Genomic DNA, 22,255 nt, shown 5'->3' on the forward strand with positions numbered 1-22,255 from the left:
CAAGTAAGCTGTTATATTTGTATTCTTAGGAATAACAACCTCGTGAAAGACATGCCCTGATTTCTCTAGGTTAAATACAAATAAATAGGAAGAATGTTTCTCTGATTCAGACTTTACTGTGTATCTTTTTTAAGAGATTTGATAAATGATACTAAGCATACTGTTGATATGGAAAGTCCTTAAGTTACATTCCTTGAGTTTATGGTAAAACAGTGCCATCCACCCTGTCATAGTAATAAAAGTAGAATCTGAGGGGTCTTTTTCAGTATATGATTGCAGGTTGTAGTCATCTTTACGAAGAATAGATGAACCCCAAGTACAGATGGAGATATCCCCACTCAAAATGCATGATGCACAATCTTGTTTCCAAATTAACCTTTTCCTTGGAGAAGAAAGTTTCTAATATCTGAGTTTCTTGCTTATAGACTCAAGTATTGGATGTTAGTAACCCATCCTTTGGTGCCTTGACAAAAAACAGGCTCACTTTAAGGCCATGGCACACTGGCTGCTAACTTTCGGTCAAAATTAAAAGGTTTCAAATGAAAGAATACAGGGAATGCTAAGTTGTCTAAGGAGAGTCCCTGTCAAGTTTTTCATCTCTAACAATAATAAATTGATAACATTGTTATGTGGTTACTAGGTACCAGGCACTATGCTGAGGACTTTTTAGGTATCACTTCATTGAATCCTCAAAACAACACAATAATTAATTAACATTCATGGTACACTCAACTAAATGCTATATTTTAATTATTTTATTTAATCCTCAACACAAATGCATAATACTATTATTATTCTCATTCTACTGATGAGAAGGAGAACAATTATGTAATTTTTCGAAGACCTTTGTAGCAGTTTTCTATTGCTACATAGCAAATTACTACTAACTTAATGGCTTACATACCAACACTCATTTATTAGCTTAGGTTCTGCAAGTCAGAAGTTTGAGCACCATATGACTGGGTTCTCTGCTCAGGGTCTCACTAAAGGCTAAAATCAAGGTGAGACTGAAAGCTGGTCTGGAAGTTTGGGGTAGAATCTGCTTCTAAGTTTATTCAGGTTGTTGTCAAAGTTCAGTTCCTTGTGACAGGAGGACCAAGGTCCCCATTTACTTGCTGGCTGTCAGGTGGGAGATAATATTTCCTAGGAATTATTCACATGCCTTGACATTTGTCCCCCACCCCCATTTTCAAAATCAGCAACGGAGAATCTCTCTCTTGTTAAATCCCTCTCACACTTCAAACTTCTGTCACCAGGAAGAGCTTTGTCTCTTAAAAGGCTCACCTGATTAGATCAGACCCACTTCCTTTCTTAAAGTCACCCCTACCCCCGCCCCCCCCCCATAGCATAACCTAATCACAGGAGTAATATCTCATCATATTTATACTCTTAGGGATTATACAGAATGTGTACACAGAAAGCAGTAATCTTGAGGGACATTTTAGAATTCTGCCTAAAACAGTCTACCTAAAACTAATCTTGAGGGACATTTTAGAATTCTGCCTAAAATACTCTTAGGGATTATACAGAATGTGTACACAGAAAGCAGTAATCTTGAAGGACATTTTAGAATTCTGCCTAAAGCAGTCTTATAGTCAATGGGGAACAGATCTCAAGTGAAAAATCTCAATTGTCCAAGCCCTAGTTTAGTCATTTTTCAGTTTTAGATGGGGATAGATTAGGAACCTACAGGTTCTCTAGAGTTGTCTCAAAGGGTGACTGAAAAAGAGATATTTATTTACTTAGTTGTAATCGACATATAACATTATATTAGTTTCAGGTATATGACATAATGACTTTATATATGCCCATGTTGTGAAACGATCAGCAAAATATATCTAGTTAACATCCTTTACCACACAGTTAGAAATTTGTTTCTTATGATGAGAATATTTAATATCTATACTCTTAGAAAGTTTCAAATATACGGTACCATATTATTGACTATGGTCACCATGCTGTACATAACATACCCATGACTTATTTATTTTATAACTGGAAGTCTGTAGCATTTGACCACAATCAACAATTTTGCCCACCCCCATCCTCAACCTCTGGAAACCACCAATCTGTTCTCTGTATCGATACGTATGTTTTTTTGGATTCTGAATATAAGTGAAATCATACAGTATTTGTCTTTCTCTGTTTGACTTTTTTCACTTAACATATGCCCCCATGTTGCCTCAAATAGCAGGATTTCCTTCTTTCTTATGGTGGAATAATATTTCATTGTTTGTGCATGTGTGTATATATAGCACATTTTATTTATCCATTCATCTGTTGATGAACACTTAGGTTGTTTCCATGTCTTGGCTATTGTAAATAATGCTGCAATGACAAGGGGGTGCAGATGCCTTTCTATGTTGGAGTTTTTGTTTGCTTTAGTGAATACCAAGATTGGAATTGCTGGATGAGAGGGTTATTCTAGTTCTAATTTTTTGAGGAATCGCCACACTATTTTCCATACTGGCTGCACCAATTTACATTTTCCCAACAGTACACGAGAGTTCCCTTTTCTCCGCAACCTTGCCAACATTTATTATTTTGTGTCTTTTTTATAAGAGCCATTATAAGGTGTGAGGTGATACCTCACTGCAGTTTTGATTTGCATTTCCCTGATGATTAGTGATGCTGAGCATCTTTTCATGTACCTGTTGGCTATTTTATGTATTCTTTGGGAAAATGTCTATTGTGATCCGCTGCCCACTTTTTAATTGAATTGGTTGTGCGTTTTTTCCTACTTTATTTTTTTATTTTTTATTTTTTATTTTTTTTAAAGATTTATTTATTGATTGCTCTGTTGGGTCTTCGTTTCTGTGCTAGGGCTTTCTGTAGTTGCGGCAAGCGGGGGCCACTCTTCATCACGATGCGCAGGCCCCTCACCATCATGGCCTCTCTTGTTGCGGAGCACAGGCTCCAGACGCGCAGGCTCAGTAGTTGTGGCTCACGGGCCCAGCCGCTCCGTGGCATGTGGGATCTTCCCAAACCAGGGCTCGAACCCGCGTCCCCTGCATTAGCAGGCAGATTCTCAACCACTGCGCCACCAGGGAAGCCCTCTTACTTTATTTTGTTTGTTGTCTTTAGCTATTGAGTTGTATGAGTTTTTAAATATATTTGGGGCATTAACCCCTTATCAGATATATGTTTTGCAAACATTTTCTCCCATTACATGGGTTGCCTTTTCATTTTGTTGATCGTTTACTGTACAGAACTTTTTAGTTTGATGTAGTCCCACTTATTTATTTCTGCTTTTATTGCCTTTGCTTTTGGTGTCAAATACAAAAAATCATCAACAAAACTGATGTCAAGGAGCTTATGCCCCATGTTTTCTTAAAAGAGTCTTATGGTTCCAGGTCTTATGTTCACGTCTTTAATCCCTATTGAGTTGATTTTTTTGTATAGTGTAAGATAGTGGTCCAGTTTTCCCATCATAATTTTTTAAACAGACTCTCCTTTTCCCATTGTATATTCTTGCCTCCTTTGTTGTAAATTAATTGACCATATATGCATGGGTTTAGTCCTGGGCTCCCTATTCTATTCCATTGATCTGTGTATCTGTTTTTGCAGCAAAACCATACTGTTTTAATTACTATGTCCTTTTAATATAGTTTGAAATTAGGAAGTTTGATGCCTCCAGCTTTATTCTTCTCTCTCAAGATTTCTTTGGCTATTGGAATCTTTTGTGATTCCATACAAATTTTAGGATTATTTTATTCCTATAAAAATTGATATTGGAATTTTGATAGGAATTTCACTGAATCTGTAGATTGCTTTAGGTAGTTTGGATATTTTAACAATGTTAATTCTTCCAACCCACAAGCATAGAATATCTTTCCATTCATCTGTGTCTTCTTTAATTGCTTTCTTCTATGTGCCATGGTTTTTGGTGTATAGGTCTTTCATCTCCTTAGTTAAATTTATTCCTAAGAATTTTATTCTTTTTGATGCAATTGTAAATGAGATTGTTTTCTTAATTTCTCTTTCTGATAGTTTGTCATTAGTGTATAGAATTTTATATATTGACTTTGTATCCGGCAACTTTACTGAATTCATTTATTAGTTCTAACAGTTTTTTGTTGGAGTGTTTAGGGTTTTCTATACATAATATCATGTCTTCTGCAAATAGAGACAGTTTTACTACTTTTTTTATGACTTGGATGCCTTTTATTTTCCTTGCCTAATTGCTCTGGCTAGGACTTCCAGTACTATGTTGAATAAAAGTGGTAAGGTTGGTCATCCTCATCTTGTTCCTGATGTTAAAGCAAAAACTTTCAGCTTTCCACCATTAAGTATGATGTTAGCTGTGGGCTTGTCTTTTTTATGTTGAGACATATTTGCTCTCCACCCACTTTGTTAAGAGTTTTTTTTTATCATAAATGGATATGATTTTGTCAAATGCTTTTTCTGCATCTAATGAAATGATAATGAATTTATCCTTCATTTTGCTGGTGTGGCTTATCATGTTGATTGATTTGTAGATGTTGAACCATTCGTGCATCCCTGGAATAAATCCCACTTGATCATGGTATTTGATTCTTTCAGTGTATTGTTGAATTCATTTTGCCAATGTTTTGTTGTGGATGTTTGCATCTATGTTCATCAGGGACACTGGCCTGTAATTTTCTTTTCTTGAGGTGTCTTTGTCTGGTTTTGGCATCCAGGTAGTGCTAGCCTTATAAAAAGAGTTTGGAAGTATTCCCTTTCCTATTTTTTGGTAAAGTTTGAGAAAGATTGGTATTAATTCCTCCTTGACTGTTTGGTAGAATTCACCAGTGAAGCCATCTTGTCCTGGACTTCTGCTAATTGGGAGATTTTTGATTACTGATTCAATATCCTTAGTACTCAGGTTACAGGCATAATTCATTTTATTGTGCTTTGCTTTATCATGTTTTGCAGTTATTGCACTTTTTTACAAATTGAAGGTTTGTGGCAATCCTGCATCAGACAATCTATCAGTGCCATTTTTCCTATAATATTTTCTCACTTCATGACTCTGTGTCACATTTTGGTAATTCTCACAATATTTCAAAGTTTTTCATTATTATATTTGTTATAATAATTTGTGACTAGTGATCTTTGATGTTACTATCTTGATTTGCTGAATGCTTAGATGATGGATATCATTTTTTAACTATAACATATTTTTTAATTAAGGTAAGTAAATTGTTTTTTTAGGTATAATGATATTGCACATTTAATAGACTATAATATAGTATACACATAACTTTTATATGCACTGGAAAACAAAAAGAAAATGTGTGATTTGCTTTATTGCAATTTTGCTTTATTGTGGTGGTCTAGAACTGAAATGGCAGTATCTCTAACTTAAGCCTGTATTCAGATTTTCTATTTCATCGTGACACAGACTTAAAAGTTTGTATGTTTATAAGAACTTATCCATTTCTTAGGTTATCCAATTTGCTGGTTTATGATTGTTTATAGTTGTCCCTTATGTACCTTCCTATTTCATTGGTGTCACTTGTACTATCTCCTCTTTCATTTCTGATTTTATTTATTTAAGCCCTCTCTCTTTTTTTTTTTTGGTGAATCTAGGTAAAGCTTTGTGAGTCTTTTTTTAATATTTTCAAAGAATCAGCTCTTGTTTCATTAATCTTTTCTCTTTTCTCTTGGTCTCTATATCATTTATTTCCTCTCTGATATTTGTTATTTTCTTTCCTCTACTAACTTTGGGATTCATTTTTTTTTTTTTAATTTATCTATTTTAATTTATTTTTGGCTGCATTGGGTCTTCATTGCTGCTTGCAGGTTTCCTCTAGTTGTGGCAAGCAGGGGCTACTCTTTGTTGCAGTGCATGGGCTTCTCATTGCAGTGGCTTCTCTTGTTGTGGAGCACAGGCTCTAGGCACACAGGCTTCAGTAGTTGTGGCACATGGGCTCAGGAGTTGTGGCTCATGGGCTCTAGAGTGCAGGCTCAGTAGTTGTGGTGCATGGGCTTAGTTGCTCCACGGCATGTAGGATCTTCCCAGACCAGGGCTCAAACCCGTGTCCCCTGAATTAGCAGGCAGATTCTTAACCACTGTGCCACCAGGGGAGCCCCATTTGTTCTTCTTTTTCTAGTTTTTTTAGGTGTAAAGTTAAATTGTATGAGATTTTTCTTGTTTCTTGCAGTGGGCCTGTATTGCTATGAACTTACCTCTTAGAACTTCTTTTGCTGCATCACATAAATTTTGGTATGCTGTATTTCCATTTTCATTTGTCTCAAGGCATTTTTTAATTTCTCCTTTGACTTCTTCATTGACCCATTGGTTGTTTAGTAGCATGCTCTTTAAGCTTGCATATTCATGAATTTTTCCATTTTCTTCTTGTAATTGACTTCTAGTTTCATTCCATTGTGGTTGGAAAAGAGGTTGATATTATTTAACTCTTCTTAAATTTAGTAAGACTTGTTTTGTGGCCCAACCTATGATCTCCCCTGGAGAATGTTGCATGTGCATCTGAGAAGAATGTGTATTATGCTGCTTTTAGATGGAATGTTCTGTGTATATCTGTTAAGTTCATCTGATCCAACGTATCATTTAAGCATGGTGTTTCCTTATTGATTTTCTGTCTGGATGATCTATCCAGTGATGTTAAGTGGGGTATTAAAGTCCCCTATTATTATTGTATTGCTGTCTATTTCTCCCTTTAGGTCTGTTAACGTTTGCTTTATATATTTAGGTGCTCCTATGTTGAGTGCATAAATATTTACAATTGTTATATATGTTTGTTGAATTGATCCCTTTATTGTTATGTAATGCCCTTCTTCATCTCTTAGTATGGTCTTTGTTTTAAAGTCTATTTGTCTGATATAAGTATAGGTACTTTAGCTTCCTTTTGGTTTCCATTTCCATGAAACATCTTTTTTCATCCCTTCATTTTCAATCTGTGTATGTCCTTCTATCTGAAGTAGGTCTCTTGCAGACAGCATATAGATGGTTATTTTTTATTTAATCCACTTAGCCACTCTGTGCCTTTTGATTGGAGAATTGAGTCCATTTATATTTGAAGTAATTATTGATAGGTGTGTACTCATTACCATTTTCTTACTTGTTTCCTCCCTGTTTTGAAGTTCCTGTTTCTTTCTTCACTTTCTATCTTTCTTTGTTGTTTGATGACTTTCTTTAGTGGTGCACCTAAATTTCCTTCTCATTATCTTTTGTGTATCTACTATAGGTTTTAGCTTTGTGGTTACCATGAAGCTTCATTATAACAACCTATATTTTTAACAGTCTATTTTAAGTTGTTAATAACTTAAGGTTGAACACATTCTAAAGCTCTATATTTTTACTCTCTTCTGCAATGTTTATATTTTTGATATCACATTTTACATCTTTAATCTTGTGTATCCCTTAATTATTCTAGTTATAGTTTTTGCTACTTTTGTCTTTTTTCCTTCATTTTAGCTTTATAAGTGATTAATCTACTACCTTTACTATATATTTACCTTTACCAGTAAGGTTTATATTTTCATATGTTTTCTTGATTCTAATTAGCACTCTTTCCTTTCAGCTTAAAAAAGTCCCTTTAATATTTTTTGTAAGACTGTTTGGTGGTGGTGAACTTATTTAGTTTTGCTTGTCTGAAAAACTCTTTATTCCTCCTTTAATTCTCAATGATAACTTTGCCAAGTAGAGTATTCTCAGTTGGAAGTGTTTTTCTTTCAGCACTTTGAATATATCTTGCCACTCCCTTCTGGCCTGCAAAGTTTCTGCTGAAAAATCTGCTGATGGTCTCATGAAGATTTCTTTGCATGTAAGAAGTCTTTTTTTTTTTCTCGCTGCTTTTATGATTCTTTCTTTGTCTTTAGCTTTTGGTTCTTTATGTCTTGGTGTTTATCTCTTTGGCTTCATTTTATTTGGAACCGTCTGAGCTTCCTGGATCTGTATATCTGTTTTCTTCCTCAGGCTAGGAAAGTTTTCAGCTATTATTTCTTCAAGTAAGTTTTCTGCCCCTTTCTCCCCATCTTCTTTTTCTGGGGCCCCTATAATGTGATATGTCCCATAGGTCCCTTAAGCTAACTTTACTTTTTAAAATTCTTTTCTCTTTTTTGCTGCTGCGATTGAGTTCCATTTCCCTGACTTCAAGTTCACTGATCCTCCCTTTCACTTCACCTAGTCTGCTACTAAAGGGGTTCCTTTCGTATATTTTTCAGTTCAATTATTGTATTCTTCAGCTCTGTAACTTCTCTTTGGTATTTTCTTATATTTGTTTTGTCTTTATTGAATTTCTCACTGTGTTCATCCATTCTTTACCCAAGTTCTGTGAGCATCTCTGTGACAATTCCCTTAACTCTTTATCAGGTAAATTACTTACCTCCATTTCATTAGTTTTGATGTTGTTTTTTCCTGAGCTTTTATCTTGTTTTTTGTTTGGAACATAATCCTTTCTTTCCTCATTTTTCTTGACTGTGTTTGTTTCTATGTATTAGATGAAACAGCGACCTCACCCAGACTTGAAAGAGTAGCCTTGTGTAAGAGATGAAGCTTATTATTTAACCTTACTCTAGTTCTTTGCTTTCTCTCCAGCCATTGTGATTGTCCAAGCAGCCTATTTTATTTTTAATATCTCCCATTTGTTGAGAGTGTGTTAAGACCTATCAGTGTCTCAAAACAAGGTGGGGAGGGATTTCAGTCAGCTCCTAGATTCAGCCTTATTGGAAGCTAGACCCTCAGGAAACAGCTTTTAAAATATGCAAATATATACAGTCCTTTGGGACCACAAGCATAAGCCTTGCTGGCCACCAGACCAGGTGATTTGGAGGTGTCTCCTGGTTACAGTTGCAAAAACTGGGGCCACAGAGGAATGTATACACTCCAGTCTGGCAGATACTATCAAGCTGTTGTGAGATAGAGGGAGAGCATAAATATGATGTCCCCTAGCCTGTGTTTCCTGAGCGCACCTCTGCAGGCCTCTAGAGTTGTGCTAGCCCAGAAGCCTACCCCTCAGACCAAAAATCTATAACAAGAAAATAGGCCTCTCTCACAGAAAGACAGGGTGTGTTTCAATCTGCTGTCTGTGCAGTGTCCTGGGAGTGGTAGTCTGCCAAGAACTGTCTGTCTGATTTTTACAGTCCTGTGAGACCCAGCAATGAAAGCCCCCTGGCCACAAAAGCCAGGTGTTCTCTTGAGTGGCAGCCATAATACTGAGGCCCCAGACAGAAGAACCAAGGCACCAGATATGTGTAAGAGCTCCCGTCTGAGAGATGCTGGCACTCTAGAGCACAGTAGAGGGAAAGTTCAAAGATAGCATCCATCTTTCAAGGTCTCTGGAAAGGTTTACAGTCAGCCCTTAGATATGTGTTTACTTAGAAGCCCTCCCCTCAGGCTGCAGCTATAATGAGAAGCCTATAAGCTTCTTCACAGAAAGGCTGAGCTTCTGGGCCTGTTGCCTCTTGCTATGCTCAAGAGCCTTAGCTATTTAAGAATACTATCTCCATGCATTTTGGTCCTGTGAGACCTGAGAGTGTAAACCCCACTGGCCACTAGAGCCAGGCAATGTAGAGGTGTCCCCTGGCAGCAGCTGCAAAAATTGGGCACCAGACAGGGTATAAGCTCCTCTTTGGGAGACGTTGGTGAGCTGGAGCAAGGCAGAGGGAGTGTACAAAGATTCATTAAGAGCAAGTATGCCAGACCAAAAGCCTGACCCTCAGGCCAAAGCTCCTGGGCAAGTAAATGGGCCCCTTTCTCAGAAAGACTGGGGAAATGTTTTAGTCGACTATCTGTGCCATGCTCTGGAGGTGGTAATCTGCCAAGAACTCTCTCTGATTATTACAGTCCCATTGGACCCAGGGACACAAGTGCCCCTGCCCTCCAGATCCAGATGATCAAGAGGCATTCCCAGGGCTGCAGCCACAAAAACCAGGGCACCAGACACGTGTAAAATCTCCCCTCTGGGAGATACTGGCACTGTGGAGTACGGCAGAGGGAGAGCGTGCAGATGGCACTCACCAAAGAAAAAGAAAAAGGCATCTTCCAGTGTAGAGAAAAGGGAACCCTCCTACACTGTTGGTGGGAAAGTAAATTGATACAGCCACTATGCAGAACAGTAAGGAGGTTCCTTAAAAAACTAAAAATAGAACTACCATATGACCCAGCAATCCCACTACTGGACATATACCCTGAGAGAACCATAATTCAAAATGAGTCATGTACCACAGTGTCCATTGCAGCACTATTTACAATAGCCAGGACATGGAAGCAACCTAAGTGTCCATCAACAGCTGAATGGATAAAGATGTGGCACATATATACAATGGAATATTACTCAGCCATAAAAAGAAACGAAATTGAGTTATTTGTAGTGAGGTGGATGGACATAGAGTCTGTCATACAGAGTGAAGTAAGTCAGAAAGAGAAAAACAAATACCATATGCTAACACACATATATGGAATCTAAAAAAAAACATCTTTTCTGAAGAACCTAGGGGCAGGACAGGAATAAAGATGCAGACGTAGAGAATGGACTTAAGGATACAGGGAGGGGGAAGGGTAAACTGGTACAAAGTGAGAGAGTGGCATGGACATATATACACTACCAAATGTAAAATAGATAGCTAGTGGGAAGCAGCCACATAGCACAAGAAGATGAGCTCGGTGCTTTGTGACCACCTAGAGGGGTGGGATTGGGAGGGTGGGAGGGAGATGCAAGAGGGAGGGGATATGGGGATATAAGTATACGTAGAGCTGATTCACTTTGTTATACAGCAGAAACTAACACAACAATGTAAACAATTATACTCCAATTAAGATTTTAAAAATATTTTTTAAAAAAAGGCACCCTCCAGCTTTAGCTATGTAGAGGGAGAGTGCAAAAATGGTTCCCACCAGCTCTTCTGTTCCCAGAAAGTTTCCCAACAGGACCCTGCCCCTCAGGCCTACACTTTTAAGATTGGCAAATGAATCTCTTTGTCATAAAGTCTAGGCATTTTTCAAATGGCTGCTTCTGCACTAGGCCCTGGGGTGAGTGTGTGCATGAACCCTTTAAGAGCAGTTTCTCAGTTTGCTTTAGCATTTTGGGTCTTATGGCCACAATCTCTGTTGCTTTCAAAACCAGATGATTTGGGGGCTTGTCTGACAGGTGCAGATCTTAAAAGTTGGGGTGCCTGATGTGGGGTATGAACCCTTTGCTCCTCAGGGAGAAGCTGTGAGTTTGTGAGTTCCCTCCTGAATGTGGGTCTTTCCAGGGGTTTATGGAAAGACCACATCTCTGCCTCTTCTACTTGTCTTTGTGTGACCCTTTTCTTGTTTGCCCATTGGAGGAGTTTCTCAGTTGTTTTTCAGGTTTTTTCAGCGGAAATTGTTCCATATGTAGCTGTAGATTCAATGTCCATGGGAGGAGGTGAGTTCAGGATCATCCTATGTCACCATTTGGGACCACCTCTCCTGCATGAGATTTTTTTTTTTTTTTAAGAGTTGTTATGTCAGAAAACTGGTTTACTGGCCTGTCAGATTTACTTTGCCCAATATTGTTTTAATTTTTGTTTAAGGAAGACTAGAATAGTTGTTACACCTGTGCTAGAGTAGTCCTAATTTTAATGCATGGCCTTTCTGGGAAATCAGTTGTACATTCAGGATGTTCAACAAGGTCTCTTCACTCTGGCTTGTCAGAACTTTAGCACTTCGTAGCACAGGATCACTGCAGAAACTCTACTCAGCTCAAAATTCACCAGTGGCTATTCTCTACCAGACTTCACTTTTTAGCCGAACGCTCAAGGGGACTTTCATAAAGACTGTGGAGCTCTTTCTCTGCACAGCTTTCCCCAGTCTGGGATCTGCATACCTGATCCTCAAATTTCTAACACCTCTGCTGCGCTAAATCCAATCACTGTATCTTCTACCAAGGGAACTGAAGATTTGTGTTTGGGTTTACTTTCCTGTGCCATAATATGGAGAAAGCCCTCAGCAGAAGGGCATCATAAATGTGGAGTTCACTTCATGTACTTCCCTTTCTCAAGGATCTCTGCTCTACGGTAGAGTCTGTCTGTTGCCTAAAAATAATTGCTTCATGTATATTGGCCAGAATATATGTATTATCTAGTTTTATAATTGTTTTAAACAGGAGTATAAGTCTAATACCTATCACTTCCTCATGGCCAGAATTCAAATTTTTTTTCTACAGTGTTCTTAATTTTATCTCCAGTCTAATCTCATGAGGAAACAAATGGCTAAGAGTAATTTGTCTATATTAGTTAAATGTGTGGGCCTTGGAAATAGCATTCCTAGGCTCAAATTCTGGGGGGGCCATTTCTGAGTTGTAATACTTGAGCAAGTTACCTAGTCTTTCTGTGCCTCAGTTTCTTCATTTATAAAATGTGAATAGTGATAGTTCCTAACTCGAAAGTTCTAGTGGAATTTACACAAATTAATATATGATGGAAGAACTAAAGTGTTACAATTACCCATACCTAACATAGGCTTCTATGGCCAAATAAAAATAACACACCCAGGCAAATTGTTACTACCATGACTTTATCATACATATAACCAAGTCCTTGTATTCTGTTCCCCAAGGAGAATTTTCCAATAGGGAAGAAAATGAAATAATTGATCTTTAAGGTATTTGGTCTAGGCAACAATTTATTGGTTGGTATTTCTCTTCTCCTGGCCTTCCACAATGTGGAATAAGTACACTCCAGATGATCATGGTTAAGGTAGGGAAGTGGGGATACCAACCATTGTACTGAATGTTATTTCAACCATCTTCTACAGAACAAATAAATGCTAGAATTAAATGAAGACTTAGCTTCCATACAATACAGTTTGTGCTTTTGTTTAAGAACTGTGCATTTGTTTATCTAATCCACTTGTTTATGTTACAAATTGCCATGGGGGTTAAGCCTTTGGAAAGTAATCCTATGTGAATGCTTCTCCAACATTTAATTCTCCCTCAACCCAGATTATTTTCTTACTTCTGCAGTTCTGTAAGTCCTCCTCCCCAGTCAGGACAATGTATCTCCTCGAAGGAAATTGGAATATGTCTCCATCATTTATTGGGTATCACAAACTTTTGCATCAGTTTCAAGTGGTTGCAAATGGAATCTTCACCTGCGCCAGCTTCTTCCCCTTAACAAAGGAGAGAGTGACTTCTGTTTCTCTTGGACATAGGGAAATAGATATCTTTGCTCATATACCACTGCTATGGCCATGTTACTTCTTAGAGTACCTGATGACGATAATAACTTCATACAATAAATGAGATTTTTTTCCCAAAGACCACCTTGATCAGTCTACATGAGGCTGGTGGGGAAAATAATTTTCCACCTCTTAACATGACTTTTACACCACTATTTATAAAACAGTAATTCTATTCTGAAATGTGCCCATCTTCTAGCCAGGCTCCCACCCAGTTACACCAAAAGATAGTGCCTCTGCTTGAACCTTCCAAATGGGAGGGACCACACTCACATTGTTTCCTGCTGTGAACCTCTCATTTCCACTCTAATAGCAGGCACATGTGTTTCACTTCACCGGGCTTCACATCTCCCTTCTCCAACAGCAACCACACGCATAGAGGTCAACCCTTAATCTTCAACCTTTCCTTCTCTACTGGCTCCTTCCCATCAATATTTAACATGTTTAAGCCTCTCTCATCTAAAAAAAAAAAAAAAAAAAAAAAAACCACTAATTCTAAAATGTTATTGATGGATATGAAACACCTGTTCTTCCCCCCCCTTTTTGTAACACAGCTTTTTGAAAGTTTTCTTTGTAGTCTTCAGTCACTCCACACACACTCATCAACCTACTGCCCTCTGAGTGTTGTCCCAGGTTTACTGTTCACATTGGTCTCTTCCACTCATCCTGTAAGCATTGCAGTTTCCCAAGCGTATACTATGTCTGCTTGCTCCAAGCCTTTTTACACACTGTTCCCTTTCTAGAACACTCTCGCTGCTATTGGTCCAAATTCTTTATATAATAGAAACTATTTTTACCAAGATCATCATTGTAATTCCAGTGTTCCTTTTCAGTCATTTCTGTAGCATTTGATGCTGTTGAAATACTCTTCCTCTAGACCTATGAGTCTGTCCTCTTGATCCTCATCCCCCCTCTGGCTATAACTGTGTTCCCTTCACAGGCCCCTCTACTTCCTCTAATTAAATATTGGTGTTCCTTTAGCTTTGATCCTAATCCAGTTCCATGAACAATGTTATTCTCTTTCAGCTTCAATAGTCATCACCATCATGCTTTCAAGTCTCTTCCCTATTTCATGTCTCTCTAAAATTTCAGAGTAATATATCCAAATGCCTCCTGGACATTTATACTTATAAGTTTACAGCCACCTCAAGCTTACCAAGTCAAAAACTAAACTCCTTACTCATCCATGGCTGCAACTTCTCGTTTGTCACCTGAGTGTCACAATCATTTTCCTGATTACCTAAATCAGAATCCTGAGTATAATCCATGACTCATTTTTATCCTTCTCCATATATAATCAATGACTGAAATCAGTCAATTCTTCATCCATTATATATTAACATTCTGTTCATGTTTCTTCATTTCCATCATTATTCCTTTAATCAAAGTTATTGTCACCTCTTAACTAGATAATAGTAGTGTAAGTACCAGTTGCTCTTTCTGCCTCATTTGGCCCTTGCAATACATAATGCTGCCTCAAAGAGCTTTCATAAGTGCAAACTTACATCTGCCATTCCCCAGCCTAAAAGCTTTCTACAGCTCTTCCCTGTGCTAAGGAAAAGTCCAAACTCCACATCACCCTAACATGATATGGACATGGCCTAATCCCTGCTTATTGTTCCAGGTTTTTTCTCACATTGGTCTCCTCCACTCATCTTCTAAGCATCAGCCATACAGAATTTATTTCAGTTCCCTGAGCATGTACTATGCCTGCTTGCCTCCAAGCCTTCTCATGTGCTGTTCCCTCTTTCTAGAAAACTCTTTTCACTATTCACCCCCATTCATCAGGCTAATCCTCCTGTAGATTTCAGATCTCTCTTTGTATGTTCATTTTCTGTGGAAATTTTCTGTAATCCCCTGAGTGATCTGGGGTGTCCATCCCATGTATTCCTATTACACCCTGCAATTTCCCTGTAAGGGACATATATTATCTGCCTTTCCTATGAATAATAAACAATATGACTATGGTACCCATATCTTTCTTGTTTGCCACTGTGCTCCAGTGCCAGGCACAATGTATGGCATATAAATATATGTTGAAATATGAATGAATGAATATATACATTAAAAATTCCTTAGCAAAACATTTTTTTAGCAACTTTATTATTATTTTTGTTTAATTTTATTTATTTTTTGGCTGCGTTGGGTCTTCTTTGCTGCGTGCGGGCTTTCTCTAGTTGTCGCGAACAGGGGCTACTCTTCATTGCCGTGCGTGGGCTTCTCATTGTGGTGGCTTCTCTTGTTGTGAAACACAGACTCTAGGCGCGCAGCCTTCAGTAATTACAGCACACGGGCTTCAGTAGTTGCAGCGCGTGGACTCAGTAGCTGCAGTACGCGGGCTCTAGGGCACAGGCTCAGTAGTTGTGGCACATGGGCTTAGTTGCTCCGCGGCATGTGGGATCTTCCCAGACCAGGGCTCAAACTCGTGTCCCCTGCATTGGCAGGCGGATTCTCAACCACTGCTCCACTAGGGAAGTCCCAAAGCATGAGTTTTGAAATCAGATGACCTGGGTTCCAATCTGAATCCTGACATTTTCTATTTGGTTGACCCTGGAAAGTATCTAGACATCTCTCTTCTCAGTTTCCTTTATCTTTTTATTTTTTTATTATTATTTATTTTTTAAATTTTATTTATTTATTTATTTATTTTTGGCTGTGTTGGGTCTTCGTTTATGTGCGAGGGCTTTCTCTAGTTGTCGCAAGTGGGGGCCACTCTTCAAGCAAAACATTTTTAAGTGCCTTCATATTCTTCACCTTGCTGGTCTTTTTGGTCTTATCATCTCCACACAGCCCACTATAGTATGTTACCCAAGCACTTATGGTTTTCCAAGGAGATTGTATTCTCTGCTACCTCTATGCCTTTGCATATCCCAATACCCCTCTCTAGAATGTCCCCACATACCCTCTTCTCCTAGATCACTCATCTGAGCCTTCAACTCTTCCACAAACCAATTTTTCCAGAATTCACTGACATATTATGCTCTGGGTTCCCAACACCTGTAGGAGCATTTATGTATTATAGCACTTTTCACTGGTGCACCAATAGGATTTTTCTCCTCAAAGCTAAAGGAAATATTTTTGTATATCTTTTTATCAAACATCTAGCCGAGAAGCTAGCAAATTACTAGCAGAAGAACTAAGTACCGCTTATTAAATGAAAGAGGGAAAGAAAAATCATAGTCACTCGTATGCTCTTCTAGTATCCTGATGAGAGCAGATAAATTTGGCCATTAACCTAAAATGTCTGAAAGTCAATTCTCAGGGAACATTCAATCAAATAAAAATTATATATTAGTATGTCTTACATTCCATGTTCATTAAGGGCAAATTTTGTTGAGCCATTTCTTCATAGTCAATTTAAAAACTATATTTTAGAAATGAGTGGTAAATCATAACCCCTGAGAAATCTTACCTAATTTGAATAAACCAAATAGCTTTGCTAACTTCATTCTCTAAATAGAAATCCTGCTGCCAACTGTATTCACATTAGATGAAATGGAAGGCCAAAGGCTTCATTTATTCAACTACTCACCTGTTCCTCAGCATGAATTTGATGTTAACCAAATTTTTCAGGAAGAAAAAACTATCTTATTTTGGTTTTAATTTTTAGATATTTTAACATTTCTGCTTTTTCAAAAAATATTTTAACAACAATATTGCCCTAAAAAGAGAAGCAAAATGTATACAACAACACATGCATGAAATAAGTTTTTTATACTCTTAATATAAAAACGAAGGAGGTTAACAATTCAGATAATTATTACATGAGTCCTTAGAGGAATAATAGAGAACTAAGGTTGTGATAACATCTAGATTTCCTTTCATGTAAAAGTCATTTATTTGTTATTTTGCTGAAGCATTTTCTTAAGAGCTAGATCATGTTTTAAAATTACTACACGATCCAGTTTTAAGCTTATAATGTTACAAAATTGAAGAGAGAAAAATAACGTATAAAGTGCCTGTGATAGCTTTATGTGTAAGTTTGAGAATCATTAAGTAGCTGTCACTCTTTCCCAGCATCAATTACTCTGCTCTGGATTTACTTACTCCACTCTGTATAATGAGCCCCCAGAGCACGTTGCATCACAGGGGAAAGCACACATTCTTCACTTGCGGTCAGTGGGATGTGGTTAATTTGAAATCACTTAAACTATTATATCTGTCAAGTGCAGTTATTTTATTTTCAATTCACATCAGTGTTTTAGTATGCATGTCAGTTACTGGGGCAAACTGGCAGATTAATTTAGGGGCATTCTGTTGCAACGCTCTTTATCACTACCATCAAATGCAGGCTACTGTTGAAAGTTAATACCTGCCCGTTAAAATTGATTGCCAAAGATATCACACTTAATGTAAACATTAATGTATAGATAAGAAAATCGTGCTAAATTAGAGATTATGGCTCACAGTTCCTATAGTATGGGGGCATTCAGTGATAGAAAATATTTCAGGAAAATTGGACTTTGAAAGCAACAAGATGCTGAAAGAAACCTTCAGAATGCTCTAAGAAACCTGGAAAGCCTGGTAGGGCTTTTTGTATTATGTTAACCCGTTATATTTGCTATAGGCAGGATTTAAAATAGTGTGTATGTGTGTAAATATATGTGTGTATATGTATATAAATATTGAGAGAGAGAATATGAAGCTATTTCAAGACATAATTATTTAAAGGTGAATATTGCATTGATGTAAACAGTCTAGGTTGGACTTGGAAAAAGCAGAAGTAAGGATGCTGCAACACTAGCTTAGTCTATCCCATTAATAAATAGCCAGGAATTAATAAAAAGTAATAGCATTGAAATAAACATTTGGGAAATATACTATCACAATACCATACATACTGCATTAGTAAATAGTATTTTTACCAGATGTAGCCAGGCTTTCATCATTTTATAATACTGCTAACAATACTAAGCATTTGAAGGCCTATGACTTTCTTGGAGGTTTCATAAATAAGGTAAAGCCCTGATTAATAGTACCTGGGTTGCAAAGATACAAAATTCAAAAAACAATAATAAAAACTGATCAGACACCAAAAAGTTTCATTTCCTCAAAAAGGAAGAACTATATACTCTGGAAACAGTTCTTTGAAGTTATACTTCTTTTATGGAAGTTGTAGGACAGCAGGAAATAGAGCATTGCCTTTATTCACTGGCACCCAGAAAACTGTAACCTTCAAACATCTGTGTGAAACTAGAAGTCACCAAAAAAAAAAAACAAGCACAGCCCAAGAAGACCCAGAGATGCACATATAGAAGCAACCCACATGAAACCTTCTGACCATGGCAGAAACTTCAAAAGGTCTTGCTTTGAAACACTACGTAATACTGCATCAAGGATGAGAGAGCAAAGTATCGCTGGTAGAAAGTAGTGAGATCTTTGTTATCTGGGGAGTGTGAGTCAGAATCTAACCCATTTTTATATCACTTTCGTGACACTTTAGAACCATGAGCTTTGATCCTTTACAATACACGTCTCTTAAAAACTCATGTATTTCTGATCTAGTAAGTAAATCACAAGCTGTAGTACAACAAAAATGGTAGCTCTAAATTAAAACTATTAACAACAATAAAAAGCTTACCCTTCTCATTAAGTTCTGAAACATATGAGTTCTACCTGTGTGTTCTTTGGGGAATATGTTTTTTTATAACCTGAATTATTCAGTTAGCTAAAAGTTGGGAAAAGCAACCAAAATTTTGCTTTTCTTGCAAGTCTTTCTAGCCATTTTGACACTGAAGATTACATTCTAGTGGCTAGTGCATAAGTATATACTTATGGAAAACAAAAGCATTTAAAAGTAAATATCTTTCAAACTACCTTGACCCTATAGTTAATGGTCAGGTTGCTAGGTTAAAAGTGGTTAATGGAAAATATCTTCATTTTGAAGTCAACACAGTTATATTTGAGAGTCCCTAACTTGAGTTTCTGTTCATGTGTGTTTCTGTCGAAACTAGTTATTAATCAGTAGGATAATAATTGGTATATAACATTACTAAAGGGTTTCGTAATCAGGTTTGAAAATCACAAGATTAATCTATTAAACTGCTTTTTATGTTTGGTATGGTTTGACTGTGCTAATATGCACATATATGATCATAGGACACTCTTTTGTAGATCCCACATAAAGGATACTTTGGGGCATTATACATACACATCTAGTACTAGTGCTAAATATAAGGGTTAACTTAAGTTGTTACATTATCTCTAGCCCAGCTATTCTCAAACAGTGTTATTCATTAGAATCATCTGTGAGGCTTTACATAAAAATGCCTGGAACATATCTCAGATCTATTGAAGAGGAGCATTGGGGATAGGGTCTTTAGTTGTATGTTTATAAAAAGCTTCATGGATGGTTCTAAAGTGAACCCCTATTTAAGAAACACTGCTGTAAATATTTTTACTTGTTTCTCCAATTTTTATCTCCACTTATATCTCTATATCTCTTATATTTAATCATGTTGTCTTATATTTTGTAGCTCAATAGTTTTCCGTTGCAAGCCAAATGAACATAGCAATATTCTAGAAAGTCTTTTTTTATTGAAGTATAGTTGATTTACAGTGTGTTAATTTCAGCTGTACAGCAAAGTGATTCAGTGATACATATATAGACATGCTTTTTTATATTCTTTTCCATTATGGTTTATCATAGGATATTAAATATAGTTCCCTCTACTATACAGTAGGACCTTGTTTTTATCCATTCTGTATATAATAGCTTACATCTGCTATTGAAAGATATAGAAAAGTCTTTAGAAAGTCTTAAATGAAAGTATACAACTATTTAACAAGAATATTTGCGATATTAGATACTAAGATCATATTAATCCATGAAAGTTGCTGCTATAAGTAATTTAATATAAAATAAAAATAATATGGAAGAAAAATACAATTTCTCTAGTAACTAAATACCCTCCCTCCTTTCAAATCCAACTGAATGCTTACCATCTTTTATACTCTCTTCTATTTTCACAAAGCTCTGATCACTTATCTCACTTAAATTTACTTATATATTTTAAAATAATTGCATTTGTCAACCATTTTGGAATTAAAAAAAATCACAGACCCTCATATTTAAGAAGGATCTTAGTGATCATTTACTATATCTTCCAAGCCCCTGCTGGAATATTTTCTAAAATACTTCTTAGTCTTGGCTGTATGAATCTCATTGTATATATTTTTTGTTTTGTTTTATCTCTATTAGCATTATAAGAAACACTCCTATTTCTTTTCTAGCTTTATCAGATGCAATTAATGAATGTTGTTGACTGAAAAGCAAATGAATTAGTCTTCTATAGCATTCACTGTTTTGCTCTTCAGGTTTTATTTTTTCCATTATCAAAATGTATTAATGGACTTTAATTTTTGAGTGCTTAACTTAAAAATAAATAATAAGATGATGAGGAAATAAGTCATGATTTTATCATCTACTTGTTAACAGCCAGGATGTTTTGTTGCCAGTGATAGCAACCCAACTCAAAGTACTTTAATCAAATGTGGAAGACATTTCTTCTTAAATGAAAAACCATGGCTAAGGCAGCCATTGGTAGGATTGTATCCAAGTGTCCAAAAAAGGCATCAGTAATCTTTCTCTCCTTCTCTCAGCCCACTTTTTCTGGGGTTGTCATTTTTCTCAGACTGGCTCTCCCCACTTACTAACAAAGATGGCCAACCAGCAGCTCTAAGCTCTAAGCTTTCTTGACCACTCCAGATGCAAAAGAAGACCTCATGACCAAAATGCCCAGCAGAAATTCTGGCATTGACTCTTACTGGCTCAGCTTCAATTACAGACCCATCCCTGAGCCAATTATTATAGATGGTGTTGGTAGAATATTCTGATTGGCCAGATGATTATGCCCAGATCTGCCCCCAAATCCCATTAAGGTGATCAGTGGTTGACAGATCTTTTCTCAGTGGAAATGAGGTATACTATTACCAAAAAAAGGAAGGGGTGCTGAGTAGATGATAGTAAGGAAGGGCTTTTGAAATGTCTAGCAGTTTTGACCTTTATTCTCTATGAAATACCTTATTTAATTAATGACATTAGACTTCATTGGTAGCAGTTAATATTTTGAAAAAACAATTTTCACTGCTGGTGGGAAAATATAAATTGAAAAATTCTTTATGTCAAATGGTTAATTATGTGTTAACAGTTAATAACTTTAATCCCAAAAGACATTGAAGCTAACCATTTGATTAATAGCTAAAGTTTCATTATAAAGTAAATGTATGAATTCACTGATCATAAACATTTCCTGCAAAAAATGAATTCCAATTATTCAAGAATTAAATTGTAAAACGTCATCTTTCTGTGGCTCCCTTTATTTCTCTTAGAGACAGCATGTGAACTTCTTGTTTTTCCTAAAATAATCAATTAAGGCAAAAAGAAATTTAATTAGAACCAATCATGTCAATACTACTTTTAAAAAAGTACTAGAATATTGTATCTATGTATAATGAATCAAAAACAAAACCAAACGAAATATAAATACTTCCAGAAAGTTAATATCAAAATAAATAATGCCCTTCATAGTATTCACCATGACAGATTTTACTTATTCCATTAACTTTTCCATTATCTTAAAATATTTTGAAACTCCCTTTTGGGAAAAGCCTTCAAGACTAGTTTATAAGCCACTTGAGAAAAGCAGTTTTGTTATTTTTTATCACGTCACATATCGTATCCACAGTTAATTAAAACAACTTAAATCTACATCTCACTCAGCAGATTTGACCTGAAATGACTCCCAGCCAATTCCTATAATCATATCTGTTCAAAAAGGTGACTTGTCATAGTGGAAGACACTCAAAGACTGGACCATATGAAGTCAGAGAGTTTCAAATAAGAAAACATTTTTCATGTCCAAAATTATCCAAAGAAGTTTTTATGTAATCTTCAGAATAAGTGGATAACTTGCAAGAGGACAAAATTGAAGGGAAAGACTTCCATCTGAAGCATGTCATTACTTTATAGTCTCTCTTAATATTTACATATTTACTGTGTGTTATGAAAATTGGCAATAAATATAGCTGTGTAGGTAAAACATACTTTATTTTTTAAAATTGGAAGAACATATTAAAGGTGAAGCCTAAAAAGAAGAGATGATATGAACTCAGGCTAGATGCCCT

Source organism: Balaenoptera acutorostrata, chromosome 4 (genome assembly GCF_949987535.1).
Source record: "Balaenoptera acutorostrata chromosome 4, mBalAcu1.1, whole genome shotgun sequence".
NCBI lineage: Eukaryota > Metazoa > Chordata > Mammalia > Artiodactyla > Balaenopteridae > Balaenoptera > Balaenoptera acutorostrata.